Source organism: Triticum urartu, chromosome 7A (assembly GCF_056163025.1).
Source record: "Triticum urartu cultivar PI428250 chromosome 7A, HENAU_Tu73, whole genome shotgun sequence".
Lineage (NCBI taxonomy): Eukaryota > Viridiplantae > Streptophyta > Magnoliopsida > Poales > Poaceae > Triticum > Triticum urartu.
In genome coordinates this window covers 66,160,088-66,186,532 of record NC_141879.1, presented here as the reverse complement: position 1 = coordinate 66,186,532, position 26,445 = coordinate 66,160,088, and the positions used below count along the sequence as shown (strand labels likewise).

General features: G+C 45.3%; 1 pseudogene; it reads left to right on the top strand.

The window, feature by feature from the left end:
• The first annotated feature begins 157 nt into the window (after positions 1 to 157).
• Positions 158 to 26,445, top strand: LOC147957846 (uncharacterized; annotated as a pseudogene).

The following is a 26,445-nucleotide window of genomic DNA, read 5'->3' as shown; positions in this document are numbered from 1 at the left end:
ACGCGCACGTCACCTGGCCTGCACGCCTCGGACGTCGCCGCTGGCGAAATGCCCCACAAACTGCGTCGCCGCGTCACCGGAGCTACGCTCGATGGAGGAGCGCGCGGGACGAAGTCCTTGTGCACGCTGCTCCGGCGAGCGATGCTGCCGCGTCGCCATGTCCGGTGTGCCATGTGCCGCCGTGTCGTCGCCGTCCTTGTGCGAGCGCGCCTCGCCGTCGCCGCTGCAGTCGAGCTCCTCTCGGGAGCGACTGTCGGGGACAGAATGGGATAAGGTTAGGGTTTTGACCCAGTGGCAGTTTTGCTCCACTCCGGAGCGATCGGAGCCGTCGGCTTGATCCGACGGACGAAACCGATGCGCTGCTCTGGGCGGGCCTTCGGCCGCCTAAACGGGCCGCTTTCGCGGCTGGGCTTCGGCCCAAATTGTCTTAGCCCGTAGAAAACGTGTATTTTTTATGTTTTTTTCGTTTGCTGGGCTAAAAGTAAAGTTTCTCTGCGTTTTCTGTTTTATTCAATGCATTTTATGTATTATGATTATCCACAAATGTTCTTCACTGTTATAAATATATAAAAATGCCAGAAAAATGATGCTGAAAATTATGTTTTAGTTTTCTGAATAGAATGGAACCAACGAGAAATTTTATTTAGAAAACTTTTATGAATTAATGTTTGTGCCATTTTATGGCAAATTGATGTTCATCCCATGGTAATATCAATAAATGGTGAATTATTAATGTTGGAAAATTGATATTACACGTGAGATTAATGTGATCATTTTTTTGTAATACAAACCAACATTGTTTTACATTTTTTTATCACTCCGTTAATTCCTCATTATTTTCTGCCCAACGGTGATATAATTTGGAGTTAATTTTGCATGAAAATTGATCAAACCAACGTAGGTTAATTTTTGTGCAATTGGATTTTGTGATGATGTTATTTTCCTTTGCTTATGAATTTTGAAATCATGACAACTTCCGGTCCTCGTGGTCTCGAGAATATCAAACCACTCACGGGAAACAACTTCCAAACTTGGAAGGACTCGTTGCTTTTGCATTTGGGTTGGCATGAGGTTGACCTTGCACTAATGGAAAGTAAACCAGTGGAACCTAAAAAGGATGGCACTGGGTATGCTGAGCTTAAGAAAGCTTACGACACTAAAGTTGAGAAGTGGGAGAGGTCCAATAGAATGGCACTCCTAATTATACTTCTCCATCTCCACAGAGATTAAAGGGGTTATTCCCCCTAATGAAAGTGCTGCCGAATATTTGAAATCGGTGGAAGAACAATTTAAAGGCTCAGAGAAAGTGTATGCAGATGAGCTTTTACACAAGCTGCTTGCAAAATATGAAGGAAATGGAAATGTGAGGGAGCATATTTTGAGCATGAGCAATGCCGCGGCAAAGCTTAAAACCATGAAGTGTGACTTGAGCGAAGAGCTTCTTGTGCTCCTAGTTTTTAGGTCACTACCCTCATAGTTCAATCCATTAAAGATAAACTCTAATTCTCTTGAAATCAAATGAAAACTACCTGAACTCATTGCACATTGCGTTCAGGAGGAAGAGAGAATTAAGAGTGAACAGAAAGATCAAGCTTTCCATGTTAGTTTTGGGAAAAGGAAGCATGAGAACCATGCTCACAACAATAATGTGCCCAACAAAAAGCAGTATTCCAAAAAGAATCCTCCAAAGCCTAAGCAATGCAACGAGGCAAGTTGTTCACCTCCCGCACCTTCAGCGGCTACTTCAGTTAATCTTACAAATGCCGCTGGAGAAAGACTTTGCAATTTTTGCAAGCAGCCAAATCATGTCAAGGTGGACTGTCCAGGCTTTCTTAAGTGGCTGAATAAAAAGGGTAAGGATGAGATCACTCTTGTAGATGAATCTCTATATGTTGATTTTTATGAATCTACATGGTGGATTGACTCAGGTGCGACTGTTCATGTCGCGAATTCTTTGTAGGGATTCCATATAAGCCAAACCCTAAGGGGTACAAGAAGACTTAATGTCGCGAATGGGAAGGAGGCTGAAGTTGAAGCCGTGGGCTCCCTCACCTTGAAGTTGCACACTGGTTTCCTACTTCAGCTCAAGGATGTCGTGGGAACGATTCCGACAGTAAGAGAGGGGTAGGATAAAGGAGCATGATCTATCGAGATGCATATGGGTGACACGGTGGTTTTATCGAGTTCGGGCCTCTCGCGATGGAGATAACAACCCTACGTCTCGTGCTCCGGAGAGGCTTTGTTTTATCTTAGTATGTATCCAGAGATTACAATGAGAGGAGAACGGATCCCCATAGTCCTGAGACTAATGGTCAAAAGAGAGAAAGAGGTGGAAGCCCCGAGCCCCTTAGTCTAGCGGTGGGGGTGGCTTATATAGAGTGTGCCACCCCCTCACCTCCTATGTTACAAAGTGGGGGCGTTAATGCCATAACTCAGCCTACTACTAAGATGATGCTTTGCGTGCCTTGTCGACTGCTGGTCTGCGCATATCCGAGTGAGTTACATGGCCGAGTGGAATGAGTTCGTCGAGTGGAGTGATGTGCTCCGTGTGGTTGATGCCGTCCGAGTGACTTTCAAGTTGCGGTACATCTGGACGGCGATCTGGCCCAGGGGCCCAGTACAAAGTGTACGGTGCCCATGGGTAGGGTCTTTAGGTCAGGCCTGTTACCCTACCCCCAATACATGTCCTCGTCATTAGCCCCCGAATCGGTCAAGGTTGAGCGGGTCAAGTCGAGGTGAATTCTTAGATGAGTCGAGTGCTACGGAGGCACTTATGAACTCCCTTTAGTCACCCGACGGTCTTATCTCCGCATGTTGCCTTGACGGATTCTGGACTGCATGGTGTCCGAGTGAAATGAGCTCAAACGGGTCCGCGGAGGAGCGTTAAACTCACCTTATAGCAATTTTTTTGGGAGTGATTTGGAGCTGGTCCTGCATCGAGTAACTGATTAGTCGGAATTTCTTCACGCGTGGAATGTGTCTTTTTTGTTGTTTGGCCGTCACTCAGACCGGGCGGACCGTCCCGAGTGGATACCATTCCAGTGGGGGCACGCTGAGTGCACCCACTGGGTGTAGTCCCCGAGACTGTCGTCGACTGCGGGTAGTCGGTGGGAGTCTTAGAGCCTATCTTTTTTGTTGTTGTTCATCACTCGGACTGGCCAGGCCGTATCGAGTGGAGATTACTCCAGTGGGGGCACGCTGAGTGCACCCACTGGGTGTAGTCCCCGAGACCGCCGTCGACTACGGGCAGTCGGCGGGGGTCTGAGAGAACTAAAAATCTTCTTAGCTGGTACTGATCGAACTTGTTCTTCTCTGACTCTGAGGTCAAGTAATTCTGGATCTTGTTTTGCATCGAGTAAAATGTTTCTTTATGAGTTCTCTTCCAGTGGGGGCACGCTGAGTGCACCCACTGGGTGTAGTCCCCGAGCCTCTGTCGCACTAGATGAGTCGGGCAGAGGGTTCAAGTCTCCTGGTAAACCTCCATGCAGTCGACACGGTAAATATCTTTTAGTCTGAAATTGAGTCAATCAGATGCATCTTCAGGCGCTTGACATGGAAAGTAAGCTCAGCCTGGAGCTGAGTCAGTCGAACTGATCTTCGAGCACTCGGCATGGAATAAATTCAGCCTGGAACTCGGTCAAGCAGCTGAATCTTTGTGCTCTCGGCATGATGAATGAATTCGGCTTTGAAATTGCCGACTATAGAAAAAAGCTGAACACTCCAGGGAGTAATCGTTCCAGTAATACTTCTTATAACCATTAGATTTTGCGTGAAAGGGGTGTTTGTCCGAGTAGACGTGCTTCCCAACTGATCGGGGTATGTTGACTGCAAGGAAAAACTCGGTGGCACTCGCATTTCTCCCAAAGGAGATAGGCTAGTGGTCTGACATGGACGTGCCATGAAACCCGAGTGGCGAGGCTAGTGTGTGGGCTGACTATCCTGAGAGACGCCACTCATTATCCCGGGGGAACACTAGCACATGCCATCTCTCAGTCCAAGTTTGTGAGACTGAGGCCTTGGAGACTAGGATAAGGGCCAAGTGTATCCGTAGAGGACCGCCATTTTCACCCTTTTGCAGTCCTTAAGATGACTTCAAGAAATGATTTGGGCGATCGTCCGAGTGGACAGTACTACCCTTATAGATGTTCGGCAGAACGAGCATGTATGGTCAGAAAGATATTCCTGATGTGGTCAATGGGTTGATCGAATGGGTGTAACCCCTGAGGGCAGCATGGCCAACGGCTATGCGTAGCCCCCGAGTGATGCTCAAAAGAGGTAAGCTTGCTACAGAGTGTGATATGAGGTTTGATCATATGAGTAACTTAGTCGTTCCCGTGCTGGGGGTGTAGAGGTAAAGACATGCCCAACTGATGGTGACGCGCGAGGTGGCTAAGGGGCGATGATGTGTACAATCGAGTGACGACGCGCGGGGCGGTCGAGTGGTGAAGACATGCACAACCGAGTGGCGACGCGTGGAGTGGCCGAGTCATGATGTGCGAGGTGGTCGAATGATGAAGACATGCACAACTGAGTGGCAACGCGCGGGGCGGCCGAGTGGTGAAGATGTGCACAACCGAGTGGCGACGCGCGGGGCGGCCAAGTGAGGATGCGCGAGGTGTCCGAGTGAAGGACTACGTGTCCAGCCAAGTGGCGACGCGCTGGGCGGCCGTGTGGCAGAGGCATGCACAACCGAGAGGCGATGTGCGGAGCGGCCAAGTGGTGAAGACGTGCACAACCGAGTGGCGACGTGCGGGACGGCCGAGTGAGGATGCATGAGGTGGCCGAGTGAAGGATTACGTGTCCAGTCAACGGGTGATGCGTGGGGCGGCCATGTGGTGAAGGCATGCACAACCGAGAGGCAATGCGCGGAGCGACCAAGCGGTGAAGACGTGCGCAACCGAGTGGCGACGCGCGGGACGGCCGAGTGAAGATACGTGAGGTGGCCGAGTGAAGGACTACGTGTCCAGCAAAGTGGATGAAATTATCTTCGAAGGAGTTAGCCAGATGCTTTCAAAGTTAATGTAGCGACGAGGTTGATGTAGCGTGGTTGCGACGCAACAAGACCGGCGTGACAACTGAGTCTGAGTAGGAATGAAGATGGCGCGCAGAGCGTCTGGGTAATTATAAAACTTGTCAAGGTGGTGGGTCGAATGCACTTGTTGAAGTGAAGGATCTAACTGGTGATGAAGCACTCGACCACTCAGGAGAGTGTCATTCCAAATGAGTTGCAGCCCCCGAGTGTGGCGTAGCTCCCGAGCGTACTACAAGCTTCAACAACGGACATGTCGGAATACGGGAAATATAGTGTTGAATGGATAATTTGTAATTCATCGAGTCGGACTCGGGTAAGGATGAGGAGAAATTTCCGAGTGATACTCAAAAGAGGCAAACTCGCAAAAAGAGTGACGTGTGAAGTTTAATTATAAAAGGGACTTATCTGCCTCATGCCTGACCAGGTCTATATTATCGATGAAGAGGATTCCACAGAGGGGTTGGCCGGATGTGTTTGAAGCCAACAGAGCGACAAGGTCAGTGTTGCGGTACGCTAGGACCAGTATGGTGACCGAGTCCAAGCAGCGATGAAGTTGGCGCATAGGGCCGTCGAGTGATCACGTAACTTGTGTAAAAAATGGCACAAGTCAACAAAATAATTTCTTGAGGAAATTTGATGTGTGCTGAAATGATTTGTGTGAATAACACCCATAGACACCCGCTGGGAGTGCAAGGGGCTTGCTGGTTAACCAGCAAGAGTCTAAAAGAGTGAAGGATTCGTTCGAACTTGTCGAAGCGAGAGATCCTACTGAACTCGTTGGAATACTGGCTAAAATAAAATGGAAGTATAGTGTTTCGACTGAGTTGCAGCCCCGGAGGACCGATGCAAACTCGAAATGAAGAACGACACATGGTGTTCGTGAATGATGTGTGCGAAAAATGGAAGTTGGACTCGGAAGTCACATAACCAGTACTAAGCAAGTATGTGAAAATAAACAGCCGAGTGTAGAGGTACACTCGATGGCGTGGCCTCCGAGTGAACGTGATGTGTGAATTACGGGATACCCGGGGAGACGGAAATAACAGAATGTAAAATGACTTAGCTGTCTGAAGGCACACGAGTGGCCGAGTGGTGATGAGGCGACCAAACGAGTGGCTACGCACGGGGCAGCCAAGTGGTGACGAGGCGATAGTAACAGCCGACCTTCGTCTCGGTGTCCTTTCGGATAGGGATGGAGCACACATTATACTTGTGATGCAGCTCCTTAAATTAGAGGTTTGCTCTTGTCTTAGTCGGGTTTTGGCTACTTAGGCGAGTCCTTAGACTGTAGCTAAGCCTCCGAGTGGGAGGCTTGCTCTCTACTCGGTAGGATTTTTTTCAAACTTAGGCGAGTACTGAACCGCAGTTAAGCCCCCGAGTGGGAGGATTGTTCTCCACTCGGTAGGATTTTTTCAAACTTAGGCGAGTACTGGACTGCAGCTAAGCCCCCGAGTGGGAGGTTTGCTCTCCACTCGGTAGGATTTTTTCAAACTTAGGCGAGTACTGGACTGCAGCTAAGCCCCCGAGTGAGAGGTTTGCTCTCCACTCGGTAGGATTTTTTTCAAACTTAGGCGAGTACTGGACTGCAGCTAAGCCCCCGAGTGGGAGGTTTGCTCTCCACTCGGTAGGATTTTTTCAAACTTAGGCGAGTAATGGAGTACAACTAAGCCCCCGAGTGGGATGTTTGCTCTCCACTCGGTAGGATTTTTTCAAACTTAGGCGAGTACTGGACTGCAGCTAAGCTCTCGAGTGGGAGGTTTGCTCACCACTCGGTACGATTTTTTTAAACTTAGGCGAGTACTGGACTGCAGCTAAGCCCCCGAGTGAGAGGTTTGATCTCCACTCGGTAGGATTTCTTGAACTTAGGCGAAACAGATTTGCAGCTAAGTCACCCACTGGGGGTTTTGGCGATGGCGACGCGCGGGGCGGCCGAGTGGTGATGAGGTGACCAACCGATCGCGACACGCGGGGCGGCCGAGTGGTTATGAGGTGACCAACCGATGGCGATGCGCGGGGCGGCCGAGTGGTTATGAGGTGACCAACCGATGAGGACGCGCGGGGCGGCCGAGTGGTTATGAGGTGACCAACCGAGTGGCGACGCGCGGGGCGGCCGAGTGGTGATGAGGTTACCAACCGAGTGGCGATGCGCGGGGCGGCCGAGTGGTTATGAGGTGACCACCCGAGTGGCGACGCGCGGGGCGGCCGAGCGGTTATGAGGTGACCAACCGAGTGGCGACGCGCGGGGCGGCCGAGCGGTTATGAGGTGACCAACCGAGTGGCGACGCGCGGGGCGGCCGAGCGGTTATGAGGTGACCAACCGAGTGGCGACGCGCGGGGAGGCCGAGCGGTTACGAGGTGACCAACCGAGTGGCGACGCGGGGCGGCCGAGTGGTTATGAGGTGACCAACCGAGTGGCGACGCGCGGGGCGGCCGAGTGGTGATGAGGTGACCAACCGATGACGACGCGCGGGGCGGTCGAGTGGTTATGAGGTGACCAACCGAGTGGCGACGCGCGGGGCGGCCGAGTGGTTATGAGGTGACCAACCGAGTGGCGACGCGCGGGGCGGCCGAGCGGTTATGAGGTGACCAACCGAGTGACGACGCGCGAGGCGACCGAGTGAAGTAGACTTGTCCCGCGGACTGACGATGCGTGGGGCATCCGAGTGTAGTAGACGCGTCCCGTGGAATGATGATGCACGGGGCGTCTGGGTGATGTGGATGCGTCCCGCGAAGTGACGATGCACGGGCCATCCGAATGACAACAACGCGCGGGCGGTCGAGTGTCTCATCGAGCGGCGACACACGGAGCAGTCGAGTTAGTTAAGGTGACGAAGACGTGTCCAGCAGAGTGACGGCGTGCAGGCGGCCAAGTCACTCCATATTAGTCGTTTGGACGCAAATTTCATCTGAGTTAATCTGCATATGATGTTAGTCGCTTGAAATAAAATGTTCGTCCGAGTAAACTGCTGTCCGAGGGCCATGACGGACGAGTGACCCTGCAGGTTAGTAGCCACAAATATTGTTTTGCTGGACTAAAGTGTCCCTGCACAGATGCTATTTTGCAAGAATTAAAGACCATGGATGGTTGTGCATGCATGCACAAATTTAATCAGCGTGAAAAACGAAAGGTACGCAATTAAGCCATTAAATTGCGGAAGAAGCAGAGGCAATCAATCACCTTAACTAGGTAACGGAATCCTTGCCTAATTGGCCACTTCATGAGATATTTAAGAAATGGTAACTGGCACATGGCACGCAATTGGGTTAAGTGCATTTGCCAATTGAGAGCATGCACGCACTAGCACAACCATACGGGAGTGTATGGATGCATGCAAGGAGCATTAAACGGCTGTGGTAATTGGTGCTGGAAACCCTTATTTAATGGGCGTTTAATCAGGCGATTAATTTGAGGAAACTACCAGGCCACTTTACGAAGGATTAAGAGGGCCACGTTATGCGTATGGGGTAGCAGGCTACGTACCATCCGATGTAAACGACGCAGATGAAGAAGACCCAGGCGGCCGGGTGGCTCGTGCTGCCGGCGATGCAAGCGAGGGCCGGCAAGCGCGTCTTGAGGCGGCCCCGAGCGTGCCGCGGGGCGGCCCCGACGAGCGTGTCGCAAGGCGGGCGATCGCGGCGATCGGCAGACGAGCATGTCTCAGGGCAGGCGTGCGTGGCTTGAGGCCTGTGAGTATGACTCGGGCCGACGAGCACGGCACAACACTTCACTGCTCCTGGAATCAGACGGGTCCAATCCCTTCGCCTCCTCGACCGCGCCGCATGCGAGGCGGTCGTGCACGAAGCAGCAGCAACAGCGTTCGCGGACGACGGGACGGACCACACCGGTGACCGTGTGTAGGAGCTCAACGACGGTGCCAGACGCAAGGCCGGTGAGGACGAGGACGGATCGCGTCGATGGCCGATTTTGCGGTCACCGTTGATGATGATCTCGGAAGAAGGCAAGAAATATGGGAAATGAGTTGTTCTTTTCCCTTCTTCTCTGCTTCATGATATGCATGGGTGCGTGTGATCCTACAAGAGGAAAAGACAAACCTGTTGTTAGACAATTTATTGTAAAAAGAGTAGATGGAATGGATACTTCCTTGATCTTTTTGTTTGTATGAATGTTGCAATCGCCAGAACTCCATCGGCCAATTTCTCCGGCAATGGTCATTGATCCGCTGCGGAAGATTGAAGAAAGAACCATTTGCACCATGGCTTGATAGACGCCAAGCCCCACGGTGGACGCCAACTGTCGTGGGAACGATTCCGACAGTAAGAGAGGGGTAGGATAAAGGAGCATTCCGACAGTAAGAGAGGGGTAGGATAAAGGAGCATGATCTATCGAGATGCATATGGGTGACACGGTGGTTTTATCGAGTTCGGGCCTCTCGCGATGGAGATAACAACCCTAAGTCTCGTGCTCCGGAGAGGCTTTGTTTTATCTTAGTATGTATCCAGAGATTACAATGAGAGGAGAACGGATCTAGCGGTGGGGGGTGGCTTATATAGAGTGCGCCACCCCCTCACCTTCTATGTTACAAAGTGGGGGCGTTAATGCCATAACTCAGCCTACTACTAAGATGATGCTTCGCGTGCCTTGTCGACTGCTGGTCTGCGCATATCCGAGTGAGTTACACGGCCTAGTGGAATGAGTTCGTCGAGTGGAGTGACGTGCTCCGTGTGGTTGATGCCGTCCGAGTGACTTTCAAGTTGCGGTACATCTGGACGGCGATCTGGCCCAGGGGCCCAGTACAAAGTGTACGGTGCCCATGGGTAGGGTCTTTAGGTCAGGCCTGTTACCCTACCCCCAATACATGTCCTCGTCAAAGGACGTTCTTTATTGTTGGGGAACGTAGTAATTTCAAAATTTTCCTACGCACATGCAAGATCATGGTGATGCATAGCAACAAGAGGGCAGAGTGTTGTCCACGTACCCTCGTAGACTGAAAGTGGAAACGTTAGCACAACGTGGTTGATGTAGTCGTACGTCTTCACCATCCGACCGATCCAAGTACCAAACGCACGGCACCTCCGAGTTCAGCACACGTTCAGCTCGATGACGTCCCGCGAACTCCGATCCAGCAGAGCTTCACGGGAGAGTTCTGTCAGCACGACGGCGTGGTGATGGTGATGATGTTGCTACCGACGCAGGGCTTCGCCTAAGCACCGCTACGATATGACCGAGGTGTAATATGGTGGAGGGGGGCACCGCACACGGCTGGGAGAGATCAACTGGTCAACTTGTGTGTCTAGAGGTGCCCCCTTCCCCTGTATATAAAGGAGCAAGGGGGGAGGCCGGCCGGCCCTCTATGGGCGCGCCAGCAGGAGGAGTCCTCCTCCTAGTAGGAGTAGGACCCCTTTCCTACTCCTACTAGGAGGAGGAAAGGAAGGAGGAGAAGGAGAAGGAAGGAGGAGAAGGAGAAGGAAGGAGAAGGAGGAAAGGAGGGCCGGCCCCCTAGTCCAATTCGGTTTGGGCTAGGGGGCCGCACGCCCTGCCTCCTCTCTTCCACCACTTGGCCCATGAGGCCCATTACTTCTTCCTCGTATTCCCGTAACTCCTCGGTACCCCCGAAAATACCCGAATCACTCGGAACGTTTCCGATGTCCGAATATAGTCATCCAATATATCGATCTTTACGTCTCAACCATTTCGAGACTCCTCGTCATGTCCCCGATCTCATCTGGGACTCCGAACTACCTTCGGTACATCAAATCACATAAACTCATAATACAATCGTCACCGAAACTTTAAGCGTGCGGACCCTACGGGTTCGAGAACTATGTAGACATGACCGAGACATGTCTCCGGTCAATAACCAATAGCGGAACCTGGATGCTCATATTGGCTCCCACATATTCTACGAAGATCTTTATCGGTCAGACCGCATAACAACATACGTTGTTCCCTTTGTCATCGGTATGTTACTTGCCCAAGATTCGATCGTCGGTATCTCAATACCTAGTTGAATCTCGTTACCGGCAAGTCTCTTTACTCGTTCCGTAATACATCATCCCGCAACTAACTCATTAGTTGCAATGCTTGCAAGGCTTAAGTGATGTGCATTACCGAGAGGGCCCAGAGATACCTCTCCGACAATCGGAGTGACAAATCCTAATCTCGAAATACGCCAACCCAACAAGTACCTTCGGAGACACCTGTAGAGCACCTTTATAATCACCCAATTACTTTATGACGTTTGTTAGCACACAAAGTGTTCCTCTGATAAATGGGAGTTGCATAATCTCATAGTCATAGGAACATGTATAAGTCATGAAGAAAGCAATAGCAACAAACTAAACAATCAAGTGCTATGCTAACGGAATGGGTCAAGTCAATCACATCATTCTCCTAATGATGTGATCCCGTTAATCAAATGACAACTCATGTCTATGGTTAGGAAACATAACCATCTTTGATCAACGAGCTAGTCAAGTAGAGGCATACTAGTGACACTCTGTTTGTCTATGTATTCACACATGTATTATGTTTCCGGTTAATACAATTCTAGCATGAATAATAAACATTTATCATGATATAAGGAAATAAATAATAAATTTATTATTGTCTCTAGAGCATATTTCCTTTAGTCTCCCACTTGCACTAGAGTCAATAATCTAGTTCACAGCGCCATGTGATTTAATACCAATAATTCACATCACCATGTGATTAACACCCATAGTTCACATTGACATGTGACCAACACCCAAAGGGTTTACTAGAGCCAATAATCTAGTTCACATCGCTATGTGATTAACACCCAAAGAGTACTGAGGTGTGATCATGTTTTGCTTGTGAGAGAAGTTTAGTCAACGGGTCTCCCACATTCAGATCCGTAAGTATTTTGCAAATTTCTATGTCAACAATGCTCTGCACAGAACTACTCTAGCTAATTGCTCCCACTTTCAATATGTATCCAGATTCAGATTTAGAGTCATCTAGATCGGTGTCAAAATTTGCATCGACGTAACCCTTTACGACGAACCTTTTGTCACTTCCATAATCGAGAAACATATCCTTATTCCACTAAGGATAATTTTGACCAATGTCCAGTGATCTACTCCTAGATCACTATTGTACTCCTTTTCCAAACTCAGGGCAGGGTATACAATAGGTCTGGTACACAGCATGGCATATTTTATAGAACCTATGGCTGAGGCATAAGGAATGACTTTCATTCTCTCTCTATCTTCTGCCGTGGTCGGGTTTTGAGTCTTACTCAACTTCACACCTTGTAACACAGGCAAGAACTCCTTCTTTGACTGTTCCATTTTGAACTACTTCAAAATTTTGTCAAGGTATGTACTCATTAAAAAACTTACCAAGCGTCTTGATCTATCCCTATAGATCTTGATGCTCAATATGTAAGCAGCTTCACCGAGGTCTTTCTTTGAAAAAACTCCTTTCAAACATTCCTTTATGCTTTGCAGAATAATTCTACATCATCTTCGATCAACAATATGTCATACATATACTTATCAGAAATGATGTAGTGCTCCCACTCACTTTCTTGTAAATACAGGCTTCACCGCAAGTCTGTATAAAACTATATGCTTTGATCAACTTACCAAAGTGTATATTCCAACTCCGAGATGCTTGCACCAGTCCATAGATGGATCGCTGGAGCTTGCATATTTTGTTAGTACCTTTAGGATCGACAAAACCTTCTGGTTGCATCATATACAACTCTTCTCTAATAAATCCAATTAAGGAATGAAATTTTGTTTATCCATTTGCCACATTTCATAAAATGCGGCAATAGCTAACATGATTCAGACAGACTTAAGCATAGATACGAGTGAGAAATTTTCATCGTGGTCAACACCTTGAACTTGTCGAAAACCTTTTTGCGACAATTCTAGCTTTGTAGATAGTAACACTACTATCAGCGTACGTCTTCCTCTTGAAGATCCATTTAATCTCAATGGCTCGCCGATCTTTGGGCAAGTCAATCAAAGTCCATACTTTGTTCTTATACATGGATCTCATCTCAGATTTCATGGCCTCGAGCCGTTTCGCGGAATCTGGGCTCATCATCGCTTCCTCATAGTTCGTAAGTTCGTCATGGTCAAGTAACATGACCTCCAGAACAGGATTACCATACCACTCTGGTGCGGATCTCACTCTAGTTTACCTACGAGGTTCGGTAGTAACTTGATCTGAAGTTACATGATCATCATCATTAGCTTCCTCACTAATTGGTGTAGTAGTCACAGGAATAGATTTCTATGATGAACTACTTTCCTATAAGGGAGCAGGTACAATTACCTCATCAAGTTCTACTTTTCTCCCACTCACTTCTTTCGAGAGAAACTCCTTCTCTAGAAAGGATCCATTCTCAGCAATGAATATCTTGCCTTCGGATTTGTGATAGAAGGTGTGCCCAATATTTTCTTTTGGGTATCCTATGAAGACGCACTTCTCCGATTTGGGTTTGAGCTTATCAGGTTGAAACTTTTTCACATAAGCATTGCAACCTCACACTTTGAGAAACGACAGCTTAGGTTTCTTGCCAAACCATAGTTCATACGGTGTCGTCTCAACGAATTTAGATGGTGCCCTATTTAACGTGAATGTAGCTGTCTCTAATGCATAACCTCAAAACCATTATGCTGTGGTGTTCCAGGTGGCACGATTTTGTGAAACTATTCCACATTGTTTTAATTGAAGACCAAATCGTAACTCAAATATCTGTCTCTGCGATCAGATCGTGGAAACTTTATTTTCTTGTCACGATGATTTTCCGATTCCCTCTGAAGTTTTTGAACTTTTCAAATGTTTCAGACTTATGTTTCATCAACTAGATATACCCATATCTGCTCAAATCATCTGTGAAGGTCAGAAAATAATGATACCTGCCGCGAGCTTCAATATTCATCAGACCACATACATCAGTATGCATGATTTCCAACAAATCTGTTGCTTGCTGCATTGTTCCGGAGAACGGGATCTTAGTCATCTTGCCCATGAGGCATGGTTCGTAAGCATCAACTGATTCATAATCAAGTGATTCCAAAAGTCCATCAACATGGAGTTTCTTCATGCGCTTTACACCAATATGACCTAAACGACAGTGCCACAAATAAGTTGCACTATCATTATTAATTTTGTATCTTTTGGTTTCAATATTATGAATATGTGTATCACTACGATCGAGTTCCAACGAACCATTTTCATTGGGTGTGTAACCATATATGTAAACAGAACAACAATTTATTCTCTTACTTAAATGAATAACCGTATTGCAATAAACATGATCAAATCATATTTATGCTCCATGCAAACACCAAATAACACTTATTTAGGTTCAACACTAATCCCGAAAGTATAGGGAGTGTGCGATGATGATCATATCAATCTTGGAACCACTTCCAACACACATCATCGCTTCACCCTTAACTAGTCTCTGTTCATTCTGCAACTCCCGTTTCGAGATACTACTCTTAGCAACTGAACTAGTATCAAATACCGGGGGTTGCTATGAACACTAGTAAAATACACATAAATAATCCGTATATCAAATATACCTTTGTTCACTTTGCCATCCTTCTTATCCACCAAATACTTGGGGCAATTCCGCTTCCAGTGACCAGTCCCTTTGCAGTAGAAGCACTTAGTCTCAGGCTTAGGACTAGACTTGGGCTTCTTCACTTGAGCAGCAACTTGCTTGCCGTTCTTCTTGAAGTTCCCCTCTTCCCTTTGCCCTTTTCTTGAAACTAGTGGTCTTGTCTACCATCAACACTTGATAATTTTCTTGATTTCTACCTTCGTTGATTTCAGCATTACGAAGAGCTTGGGAATCGTTTTCGTTATTCCTTGCATATCATAGTTCATCACGAAGTTCTACTAACTTGGTGATGGTGACTAGAGAATTCTTTCAATCACTATCTTATCTGGAAGATTAACTCCCACTTGATTCAAGCGATTGTAGTACCCAGACAATCTGAGCACATGCTCACTGCTTGAGCTATTCTCCTCCATCTTTTAGCTATAGAACTTTTTGGAGACTTCATATCTCTCAACTCGGGTATTTGCTTGAAATATTAACTTCAACTCCTGGAACATCTCATATGGTCCATGACGTTCAAAACGTCTTTGAAGTCCCGATTCTAAGCCGTTTAAGCATGGTGCACTAAACTATCAAGTAGTCATCATATTGAGCTAGCCAAACGTTCATAACGTCAGCATCTACTCTTGCAATAGGTCTGTCACCTAGCGGTGCATTAAGGACATAATTCTTGTGTGCAGCAATGAGGATAATCCTCAGATCACGGATCCAATCCGCATCATTGCTACTAACATCTTTCAACTTAATTTTCTCTAGGAACATATCAAAAATAAAACAGGGGAGCTAAACGCGAGCTATTGATCTACAACATAGATATGCTAATGCTACCAGGACTAAGTTCATGATAAATTAAAGTTCAATTAATCATATTACTTAAGAACTCCCACTTAGACAGACATCCCTCTAATCTTCTAAGTGATCACGTGATCCATATCAACTAAACCATGTCCGATCATCACGTGAGATGGATTAGTTTCAATGGTGAACATCACTATGTTGATCATATCTACAATATGATTCACGCTCGACCTTTTGGTCTCCGTGTTCTGAGGCCATATCTGTTATATGCTAGGCTCGTCAAGTTTAACCTAAGTATTCCGCGTGTGCAACTGTTTTGCACCCGTTGTACTTGAACATAGAGCCTATCACACCCGATCATCACGTGGTGTCTCAGCACGAAGAACTTTCGCAACGGTGCATACTCAGGGAGAACACTTATACCTTGATAATTAGTGAGAGATCATCTTATAAAGCTACCTTCGAACTAAGCAAAATAAGATGTATAAAAGATAAACATCACATGCAATCAAAATATGTGACATGATATGGCCATCATCATCTTGTGCCTTTGATCTCCATCTCCAAAGCATCGTCATGATCTCCATCGTCACTGGCATGATACCATGACCTCCATCATCTTGATCTATATCAATGTGTCGTCACATGGTTGTCTCGCCAACAATTGCTCTTGCAATTATTGCTATCGCATAGCGATAAAGTAAAGCAATTATTTGGTGCTTGCATCTTATGCAATAGAGAGATAACCATAAGGCTTTTGCCAGTTGCCGATAACTTCAAAAAAACATGATCATCTCATACAACAACATATATATCATCACGTCTTGACCATATCACATCACAACATGCCCTGCAAAAACAAGTTAGACGTCCTCTACTTTGTTGTTGCATGTTTTACGTGGCTGCTACGGGCTTAGCAAGAACCGTTCTTACCTACGCATCAAAACCACAACGATAGTTTGTCAAGTTGGTGCTGTTTTAACCTTCTCAAGGATCGGGCATAGCCACACTCGGTTCAACTAAAGTTAGAGAAACTGACACCCGCTAGTCACCTGTGTGCATAGCACGGCGGTAAAACCAGTCTCGCGTAAGCGTACGCGTAATGTCGGTCCGGGCCGCTTCATCCAACAATACCGCCGAACCAAAGTGTGACATGCTGGTAAGCAGTATGACTTATATCGCCCACAACTCACTTGTGTTCTACTCGTGCATATTACATCAACGCATAAAACCTGGCTCGGATGCCACTGTTGGGGAATGTAGTAATTTCAAAATTTTCCTACACACACGCAAGATCATGGTGATGCATAGCAACGAGAGGGGAGATTGTTGTCCACGTACCCTCGTAGACTGAAAGCGGAAGCGTTAGCACAACGCGGTTGATGTAGTCGTACGTATTCACGATCCGACTGATCCAAGTACCAAACGCACGGCACCTCCGAGTTTAGCACACGTTCAGCTCGGTGACGTCCCGCGAACTCCGATCCAGCAGAGCTTCACGGGAGAGTTCCGTCAGCACGACGGCGTGGTGACGGTGATGATGTTGCTACCGACGCAGGGCTTCGCCTAAGCACCGGTACGATATGACCGAGGTGGAATATGGTGGAGGGGGGCACCGCACACGGCTGGGAGAGATCAACTGATCAACTTGTGTGTCTAGAGGTGCCCCCCTGCCCCTGTATATAAAGGAGCAAGGGGGGACGCCGGCCGGCCCTCTATGGGCGCGCCAGGAGGAGGAGTCCTCCTCCTAGTAGGAGTAGGACTCCCCTTTCCTACTCCTACTAGGAGGAGGAAAGGAAGGAGAAGGAAGGAGAAGGAGGAAAAGGAGGAAAGGGGGGCCGCCCCCTAGTCCAATTCGGTTTGGGCTAGGGGGCCGCGCGCCCTGCCTCCTCTCTTCCACCACTTGGCCCATGAGGCCCATTACTTCTTCCTCGTATTCCCGTAACTCCTCGGTACCCCCGAAAATACCCGAATCACTCGGAACGTTTCCGATGTCCGAATATAGTCATCCAATATATCGATCTTTACGTCTCAACCATTTCGAGACTCCTCGTCATGTCCCCGATCTCATCTGGGACTCCGAACTACCTTCGGTACATCAAATCACATAAACTCATAATACAATCATCACCGAAACTTTGAGCGTGCGGACCCTACGGGTTCGAGAACTATGTAGACATAACCGAGACATGTCTCCGGTCAATGACCAATAGCGGAACCTAGATGCTCATATTGGCTCCCAGATATTCTACGAAGATCTTTATCGGTCAGACCGCATAACAACATATGTTGTTCCCTTTGTCATCGATATGTTACTTGCCCGAGATTTGATCGTCGGTATCTCAATACCTAGTTCAATCTCGTTACCGGCAAGTCTCTTTACTCGTTCCATAATACATAATCCCGCAACTAACTCATTAGTTGCAATGCTTGCCAGGCTTAAGTGATGTGCATTACCGAGAGGGCCTAGAGATACCTCTCCGACACTCGGAGTGACAAATCCTAATCTTGAAATACGCCAACCCAACAAGTACCTTCGGAGAGACCTATAGAGCACCTTTATAATCACCCAGTTACGTTGTGACGTTTGGTAGCACACAAAGTGTTCCTCTGGTAAATGGGAGTTGCATAATCTCATAGTCATAGGAACATGTATAAGTCATGAAGAAAGCAATAGCAACAAACTAAACGATCAAGTGCTATGCTAACGAAATGGGTCAAGTCAATCACATCATTCTCCTAATGATGTGATCCCGTTAATCAAATGACAACTCATGTCTATGGTTAGGAAACATAACCATCTTTGATCAACGAGCTAGTCAAGTAGAGGCATACTAGTGACACTCTGTTTTCTATGTATTCACACATCTATTATGTTTCTGGTTAATACAATTCTAGCATGAATAATAAACATTTATCATGATATAAGGAAATAAATAATAAATTTATTATTGCCTCTAGGGCATATTTCCTTCATTTATGTGCCTACTTTGAGTAGGAATTTGATTTCAGTTTCATGTTTAGATGATTTTGGATTTCATTGTACCTTTGGGGAGAAACAATGTTTTTTAAAGTATTGTAATAAGGACGTTGGTCTCGCCGTCCGACGAGGCAAACTTTATATGTTAAATCTTCCTGGTCATCCTATGTGTGTGTATCTCTGTGAAATGAATATGAATGAACGCAATCATAAAAAAATGGGAGAAGTATCAATCCTTCTTCGAAATTGTGGCATCGTCGCTTGGGCCACATTTCGAGGGGGAGAATGGACCGATTGATTAAATAAGAAATACTTCTTCCGCTAGATTTCTCTGATGCGGGCAATTGTATTGACTGTATTAAGGGAAAATATGTGAAAACAATCAAGAAAGGAGCAGTAAGAGCCACATCGGTCCTTGAACTTATTCATACTGACATATGCAGACCTTTTAACGTAAAGTCTATGGATGGTTTTGATTCTTTAATTACCTTCACAGATGATTTCTCTCGCTATGGCTATATTTACCCCATACGTGATCGATCCGAAGCATTGGACAAATTTAAGATTTATAAAGCCGAGGTTGAAAATCAACTCAACCTAAAGATCAAAGTAGTACGGTCTGACCGCGGGGGAGAATATTATGGCAGGCATGCTCCTTATGGGCAAATTTCAGGACCGTTCGCAAAATATCTTGCTGAAAATGGAATAATTGCCCAATATTCATGGTGTTCTGAGATCACCAGACAATTTACCCAATCTTATAAATCATGTTGAGCCACATTAACATACATAAATATCAACTTTGCATAGCATACAATGTCAAAAGTTGAAATGAATTTTTTTGCTTCCTTATTTCATTCCAAAGTGGGAGTAATTGTTAGCAGGTCGAACTCAAAGTCCAAGAAATCCACATGCAATGAGATCTTATAAACCCAACCTCGGCAAAAGATACATAAATCATGAAAGTGCTATTTGGTATGTACCTCAACATGTGCATTGACACGCTTTTGAAGTTTTGACTGGAGACCGTATTTACTTCAGTGAGGTGAAAACCCTGTAGTGATAAAAAAACTAATGATGAAGATCATGAGGTAATAAATACATAATTTGTGAATGCACCATACATACCAAAATAACAAATTGTATCTTGACTACATGAATCTTATGCAACTGTAAATACACACACTTTCTCTTTGGTGGTGGTGCACCTCGTGGTGTGCTACTTTCTCTTTGCCCAATCCCATCCACGAAGGCCTGCCTCTAATAGAAATTTCATTAAGCCTAACACACGCACAAACAGAAAAACAAATAGGAAGATAAGATTGAGAGGAATATCGTTTGATTAACACACATAGAGATACATGCAAGAGCAACAATTTGGTGGTAGCATCAGATATCACGAAAACAATCTCCGGAAATTCCATGGATGCATCGCCAGGATATGGTGGCGTCCTCGTCGGTGAGATCGCGCACTGTTTAGCATGTTGTGTCAACGAGGATTGGGGCGTTGCAGGTTGTGGCGGTTGCCGCGTCCAGGCCTTCCTTTCCACCTGCAACCTGATGAGGTGAGAGGGTCTTGGCGAGGAGATGGAGAAGATTGCTCATGCCTCTCCAAGGAAGACGCCGCTGCAACAAGTCACGAGGGAGATGGAGAGGTAGTACTATGTTAAAGATTTAGCTACCTATCACTAATTACCATATACTAGTCGTCAACCTGTGCATCTGCACGGGCTAGAATTATTTCATATATTATGCACAGATGATCCATTAATGTAGAAACAACACAAAAGAAATATTTTGACGTTATTAGACATGCATTTCATGCTTAGCCAATATGGCCGAAGAGGATTTGTATTCCTTCAATCTAAATAAATAGTCTGTTGTGCACAACTATATGCACTACATATATTCTGGTTGTGTCATCAACCCTTGCGCTTGCATGATCCAGATTTTTTAATTTTAGATAGAATTTTAATATTAATCATAATTATGAAGGTAGCATGCAGTGATATAGTCCGGGCCAATTTCTATATACAAAACAAAAGGGAATAGCTAAAATTTATGGTGGTGCAAAGTGAATTGAATAAATTGAATACTAAAAGTTTGCATTAATGGAAATCAACACTTAAAATCCATCAAGTGAAGTGACTACGACGATGGTAAATCCAGAAACGGGATTAGAAATCTCCGAGGTATTCTAATAGCAGTATTGTATATGTTGTGGTTAACACAATGAGAAACTAACCTGTGTGATTGTTTCATCTCCGCAACACAAAATAAAGCCTTCAAAGGTTGAAGTGTTGTCCAGTCCCTTCTTCATGTGTTTAAATATTGTTCCCCACTGTCAACGCTGGCGATTTGTCCATTTGCTACAATAAAGGAATGTTACAGGGATCTATGTAGGTTCTAAGAATATAGTAAGGTAACTACATCAAAGCTAATAATTGAAGAGAAACTTTCAAAGGGCATTCAAAGTGACAACATTTTTCACGACATTTAAACACAAAAAAATTCCATCAATAGCAATGCCTCCAGGACATTAGAGAGATGTCGAACTGCTAATTTATATGACATAGCCGCCCGAATCAAACATCATATAAAGAAGCTTCTCTAATTATATCGTAAGACTCCTGCTTGGAAAAGAAGAAAACCACAGAAGCTACATGAAAGTGGTTTTTCAGATCTCAAGCTTCATGGTACCCCATGAATAGTAAAAATCAAGAAAATTATTTAAAAAAATCAAAATTCTGAAACTTTATGTGATTGAATATGAAAAAATGTTTTAGGTACTTGCATTTTTTTGTGTCTAAATAACATTCTAGGATATCATACGACTAATACCAAAATTGGATGTGAAACTTGTGTGCACTATTTAACAGATCTTCGTTGTCGTTTTGTGTTCGTCGGATGTCATCTGGACACCATATTTTACAAGCATGTGAAACGTTTGGTAATTTTCCCCGCAAAAAAATTGAGATAATTTTGTTTACTATTTTTTCTGATTTTACTGTTCATGGGAGTACCATGGAACTCGAGCTACACTACAACTTTCTGAAGCTACATATGGAAGACTGTACTAATGAGTAAAACAACAGAGCAGACTATTTCTAGGTACATGACCTAGGTTTTAGAAAGAAGAACACTAAACATGATAATACAAAGCGTTAATGCTCCAAAACTCATCAATTCTTGGACCAATTATGTTTACATCAAATTTAGGCTTCTACTAATACAAAACATTGGGACTAACTAAATCTGACAAACTAGAAGGTGGAGCTGGCAATCAGTGATCCAATTTCAAACCGCATCCGATGGGCCCTTAGTTGCCAAGTCGTTTAATTCGTCGGAAAATTCTCATGATACACATGTATCTAATATTGGATACTCACTAGTAGAAAACAGGGCTTTGGTCACAGGGCAATATTCACATTAGTCCCGGTTCGTGCGGCTAAGACATTAGTCCCGGTTCACCTGAGCCCTTTAGTCTCGGTTTAAGACACGAACCGGGACTAAAGGGTGCGATGCCCTTTAGTCCCGGTTTGTGTCTCAAACCGTGACTAAAGATTAGACCTTTAGTCCCGGTTTGAGACACGAACCGGGACTAAAGGGTCCGATGCCCTTTAGTCCCGGTTTGTGTCTCAAACCGGGACTAAAGGTCCTATTTTCAAACTCTACCCCCCCCCCCCCACCCCCCCACCCCCGCGCGTGGATCGCCTTTTTTGTTTTGAAAAAATCAAAAGAAAATGATAAAAACTTCAAAAAGTAAAATCCTTCGAGAGGTATTTATATTACTACATCTACTAGTTCGGAAAATTTAAAAACTTAAATTTGGACATGTTTTGCAAAAAGTGCAGGGAACACGTAAAACGGCTATAACTTTTGCATACGATATCGGGAAAAAACGTATAATATATCAAAATGTTCAGCACGAAAATCCGCATCCGATTTTGACCGCCTACGGCTTGTTTGCGAATTTTTAGAATCCTCAAATTCTAAAAGAAAAAGAGTTATGCTCAAATTTTAGTTTTTTTGTATTTTTGTTAAATCTGGTCAAACTATGGTCAAACTACTTATTCAAGAAGTATTAGTGTTACTAAATAATTATTCAAGAATATTAGTGTTACTAAATAATTATTTCAGTTTTTTTGAATTTTGGTCAAATCTGGTCAAACAATGGTCAAACTACTTATTCAAGAAATATTAGTGTTACTAAATAATTATTTCAGTTTTTTTGAATTTTGGTCAAATCTGGTCAAACATTGGTCAAACTATGGTCAAACTGTGATCAAATTGTGGTCAAACTACTTATTCAAGAAATATTAGTGTTACTAAATAATTATTGTTTTTTAGAACAATAGTTTGAAACTCAAACAGTGAAATGTGTAACTTCATGCTCAAGCTAAATTTCTGAGGGTTAATAGGATTGACATCTTACTATTGTCAGGAAAACAACAAGTGCAGACTTGGAAACGAGGGAGAATAGAACCCGGAAGTTAAGCGTGCTCAGGCTGGAGTAGTGAGAGGATGGGTGACCGTTCGGGAAGTTAAATGATTTGGAATGATGAGTGGTGATTAGAGATTAGAGCTTAAATTGAGCAGTGATGAGGCGTGATTAGAGGTTAGAGGTTAAAATAATTCAGAAATTTAAAAATAAAAAAAATTCAAAAAAATCATAAAATTTTTCTTTAGTACCAATTGGTGTTACCAACTGGGACTAAAGATGGACCTCCAGGCAGCGGCCATGTGGAGGGCTTTTAGTCCCGGTTCTGGAACCAGGACTAAATGCCCTTTATCTACTAGTGACTACAGATGAAGAAATATATACACATAGAAGTCTTGCTCACAATTTCCCTTTGAATCACGGGTTGAAATGAACCAACAAATATGGTGCGGATATTAGAATGTAAACTCCACGAATTATCATATACCACCCGGACTTCTAGCTAGTGGGTACGATTGTTGAACTCAGGTAAGATATTTATGGTTATGGTTGAAGTAATGGGACACCATAGTGAGAATTCACAATAGTCAAAGGGAAAAAATGCTCCAATATTATACAGGTTAGGCTCCAACAGGATCAATCGTGCATGACGTTGCACTGGAAGCTGATTTCATGAAGCACATTGAACCATCGATATATTTCATCGGATGGCCATAACCTGAAAAATACACATTTTGTGCGAATAACAAAGTTCACTAACACAGGAGTCACGACAAGGTGTAATAGAAAAATGAAAGGCTAACAACTACGAAAATTTCCGACGAATGTTCCAGCCGAAACATGGAAGTAATTATGCCTTCTAGATAAAAAGAGTTAGTTATATTCACCATTCATTTTCGGAAAAAAAATTATATTCACCATTGTTTTGTTATGATATTTACATGGAATCGCCTTTACAATGTAATGTACGTATTACTTCGGTCGTGTAATCCTGAAAAATATCAAAATTACACTGGACATATATCAAAGAGGACTTGCCTTGCTTCACATAAAAATTAGCTCAGTTTTCATTATGATCGTTTGCTGAATCGTGCTAGCCGTTGTAATCCATCGGCATCAGCAGGCCATCCTTGAAATCTTGATGATGCCCCTTCATCTGCAAACCATTGTTGCGCTTGTATAATGGAAAACTGCCATTTCTTCTACTCGGCTAGACGATAATAGTGACAGCCTCTATGGCTATCCTTTCTGATGCCCTAAGCGGCTAAGTGTGGATCATGACGGCAACAATTGCAACTTCGTTCCATGCATGTAGCAGTGCTCTTGGAACATCACGTAACTGAGCCCACATCAAACTTTAGCCTTCGTCCACAACTTTCCCCGGGATGCAGTCATAACAGAGAGCTACCAAGTAAGGAAAAAGTATGTACGTGTATATGGATGATATGGTGGTAGTACGTACCTCATATGTCAGCAAGCCTTATAGCAATCAGGCTCATGGATCGGTAGTATGCATTCATTGCCTAGAGATGCATCCATGAAATTGAAAATTCAACTTGTATGATATTAATTACGTGCTAACTGCAAAACTGCAAGTAGGCTGCTATTCTGAATCCAGCGTACACTACACGGCTAATACGGCTACAGGTAAACTACCTGATGTAAATCGTGAACCCTAGAATTAAGCAAAGAGGGATTGGACAAACATACCCGGATGACAGGTCCGTTTGGTTTCTTCTTCTTCTTAGCATGAAAACAAACCAAGAGGGAGCCAGAGAAGATAGCGCTTAGACTGATTTGAGAATCGACCACGGAAAAAAAAAGAGGAGAACGCGGCAGCCGGGTCAAGCGGAAAGCACGCGGAAAGCACGCTGGAGGAGGCCTGTGGGGGAAGAGAAGGCGGCTGCAGCCTAGGAGAAGGGCTTGAGGAATATAGGGTTGCACTGACTACATCTGTGACGTACATATTGGGAAAAAAAATTCCAAAAGATTTAGAAAAGTTAGGGGAGCAAATTATTACGATCCAACGTTTTAGATTAACCATAGCATATATCGGATGGTTATAGCTGTCAAGACTCCTAGAATTAAGGTCATAGACGTGGGACATTGGGCGGACTCATGTTACCTCATCCTATGACTGTAGACAATTAATACTGTGATTGAAGGGACAATTTTCTAATTATCAGGATTAACGTGAAGCCTTGTATGGTGCATCCAATTGGTAAATATAAGATTGTTTACATGATTGCTACTTGCCATAAGATTTAGCCGGCGATTGTCATTTATCGTACAATTGCCACTTGCCATAAGATTTAGCCATTGATTGCCGATTGCCAGTTATTGCTCCTTGTATCATCATTTATTTGGTAGGCCAATGAATAAAGCAATTCAAGCGCAGAAAAAAAAATCCAGGGATGCAAGAAAAATCAGGTGGGAGAGAAAAATCGGGATTGAGAGGTACGGATGAGAGGTCGGACCAAACGTAATATGGGAGAGGGGACCTTACATTTCTGTGCATCTATACTTCTATACTACTATTAAAAGAGCAAACAAGAATTCCTCTAAAGACACCCCACAAAGTGTACACGAGGTAATCAGAACCCTCAAATCCATTTGATTAAGTAAAATCTAAGAGCCCATAATGATCTGGTGTTCTGCCCGTCAATTGAACGGTTCAGATTTGATGTTCTGCCGGCAGACCAAGTCGCGCACCTTTTATTTAGGAAAGAAATCTAACTAACTAACCCTGGTTCCGTTTAGTCTGGTATAATTTTTTTACAAAAAAAAATCCATGATCTGCGGATGAGATATTTCGGGGATTTTTTCCAACTAAGCTCCTCTACTTCCGCTTCCGTCGTAACTCACGCATTAATTACTCCAGATCGCAAGCCTCCTCCTCCTATCTCTTCGCCTTACATCTTCGTGCGCCTCTTCTCCTCGCCATCAAGCTCATGGTCATGGAAGATATCCACTTGTGGGAATTGGGAAGACATATACCTTACTTGCGGAGGACAGCATGCTCGCTGATGGCGGCATCCCGGACGACTACACGCTCGCGGACACCGGCGTCCACCTGCACGGCGGCGTTCCCGCGGAAGGCCGCGCCCAGCAGGGCGACGGAGTCGTCCACCCGCACGCCGGCATGCCCGCGGAGGGCGGCGTCCACCAAGACGATGGCGAACTCATTGACAGACGCCACGGCGTCAGGCATGCCATTCGAAGGATTGCCGCCTCACGCAGCTCAAACGATGGTGACTGTGTGACGCATGCGATCGGCCAACTTGCAACCATGGACGATGGCCATGGCATGGCGCAGGCCGATGTCCGACACTCGCACGCCTCGCGGAGTTGCAGGCCTCTAGGGACTCCATCAAGTTCCCGCCGATGACAACCAGGGCGTCCTCACAACTGTCCTGGAGGACGGTCGCCAAAAGCAGGTCGAGAATGGCGACGACATCGCAGGCGGGCAGCCAGCAAGCGGGCGCTAATGATGGTCACTGCATCGCGTAAGGCGACGACCACCATGCAGGCATCCAGACGCTTGCGACACGGGTGTAGTCGCTCAGCACCGCATCCATCAAGGGCTCTATTTTCACCATCTAATCATGGACCAGCGAGTAAGTGA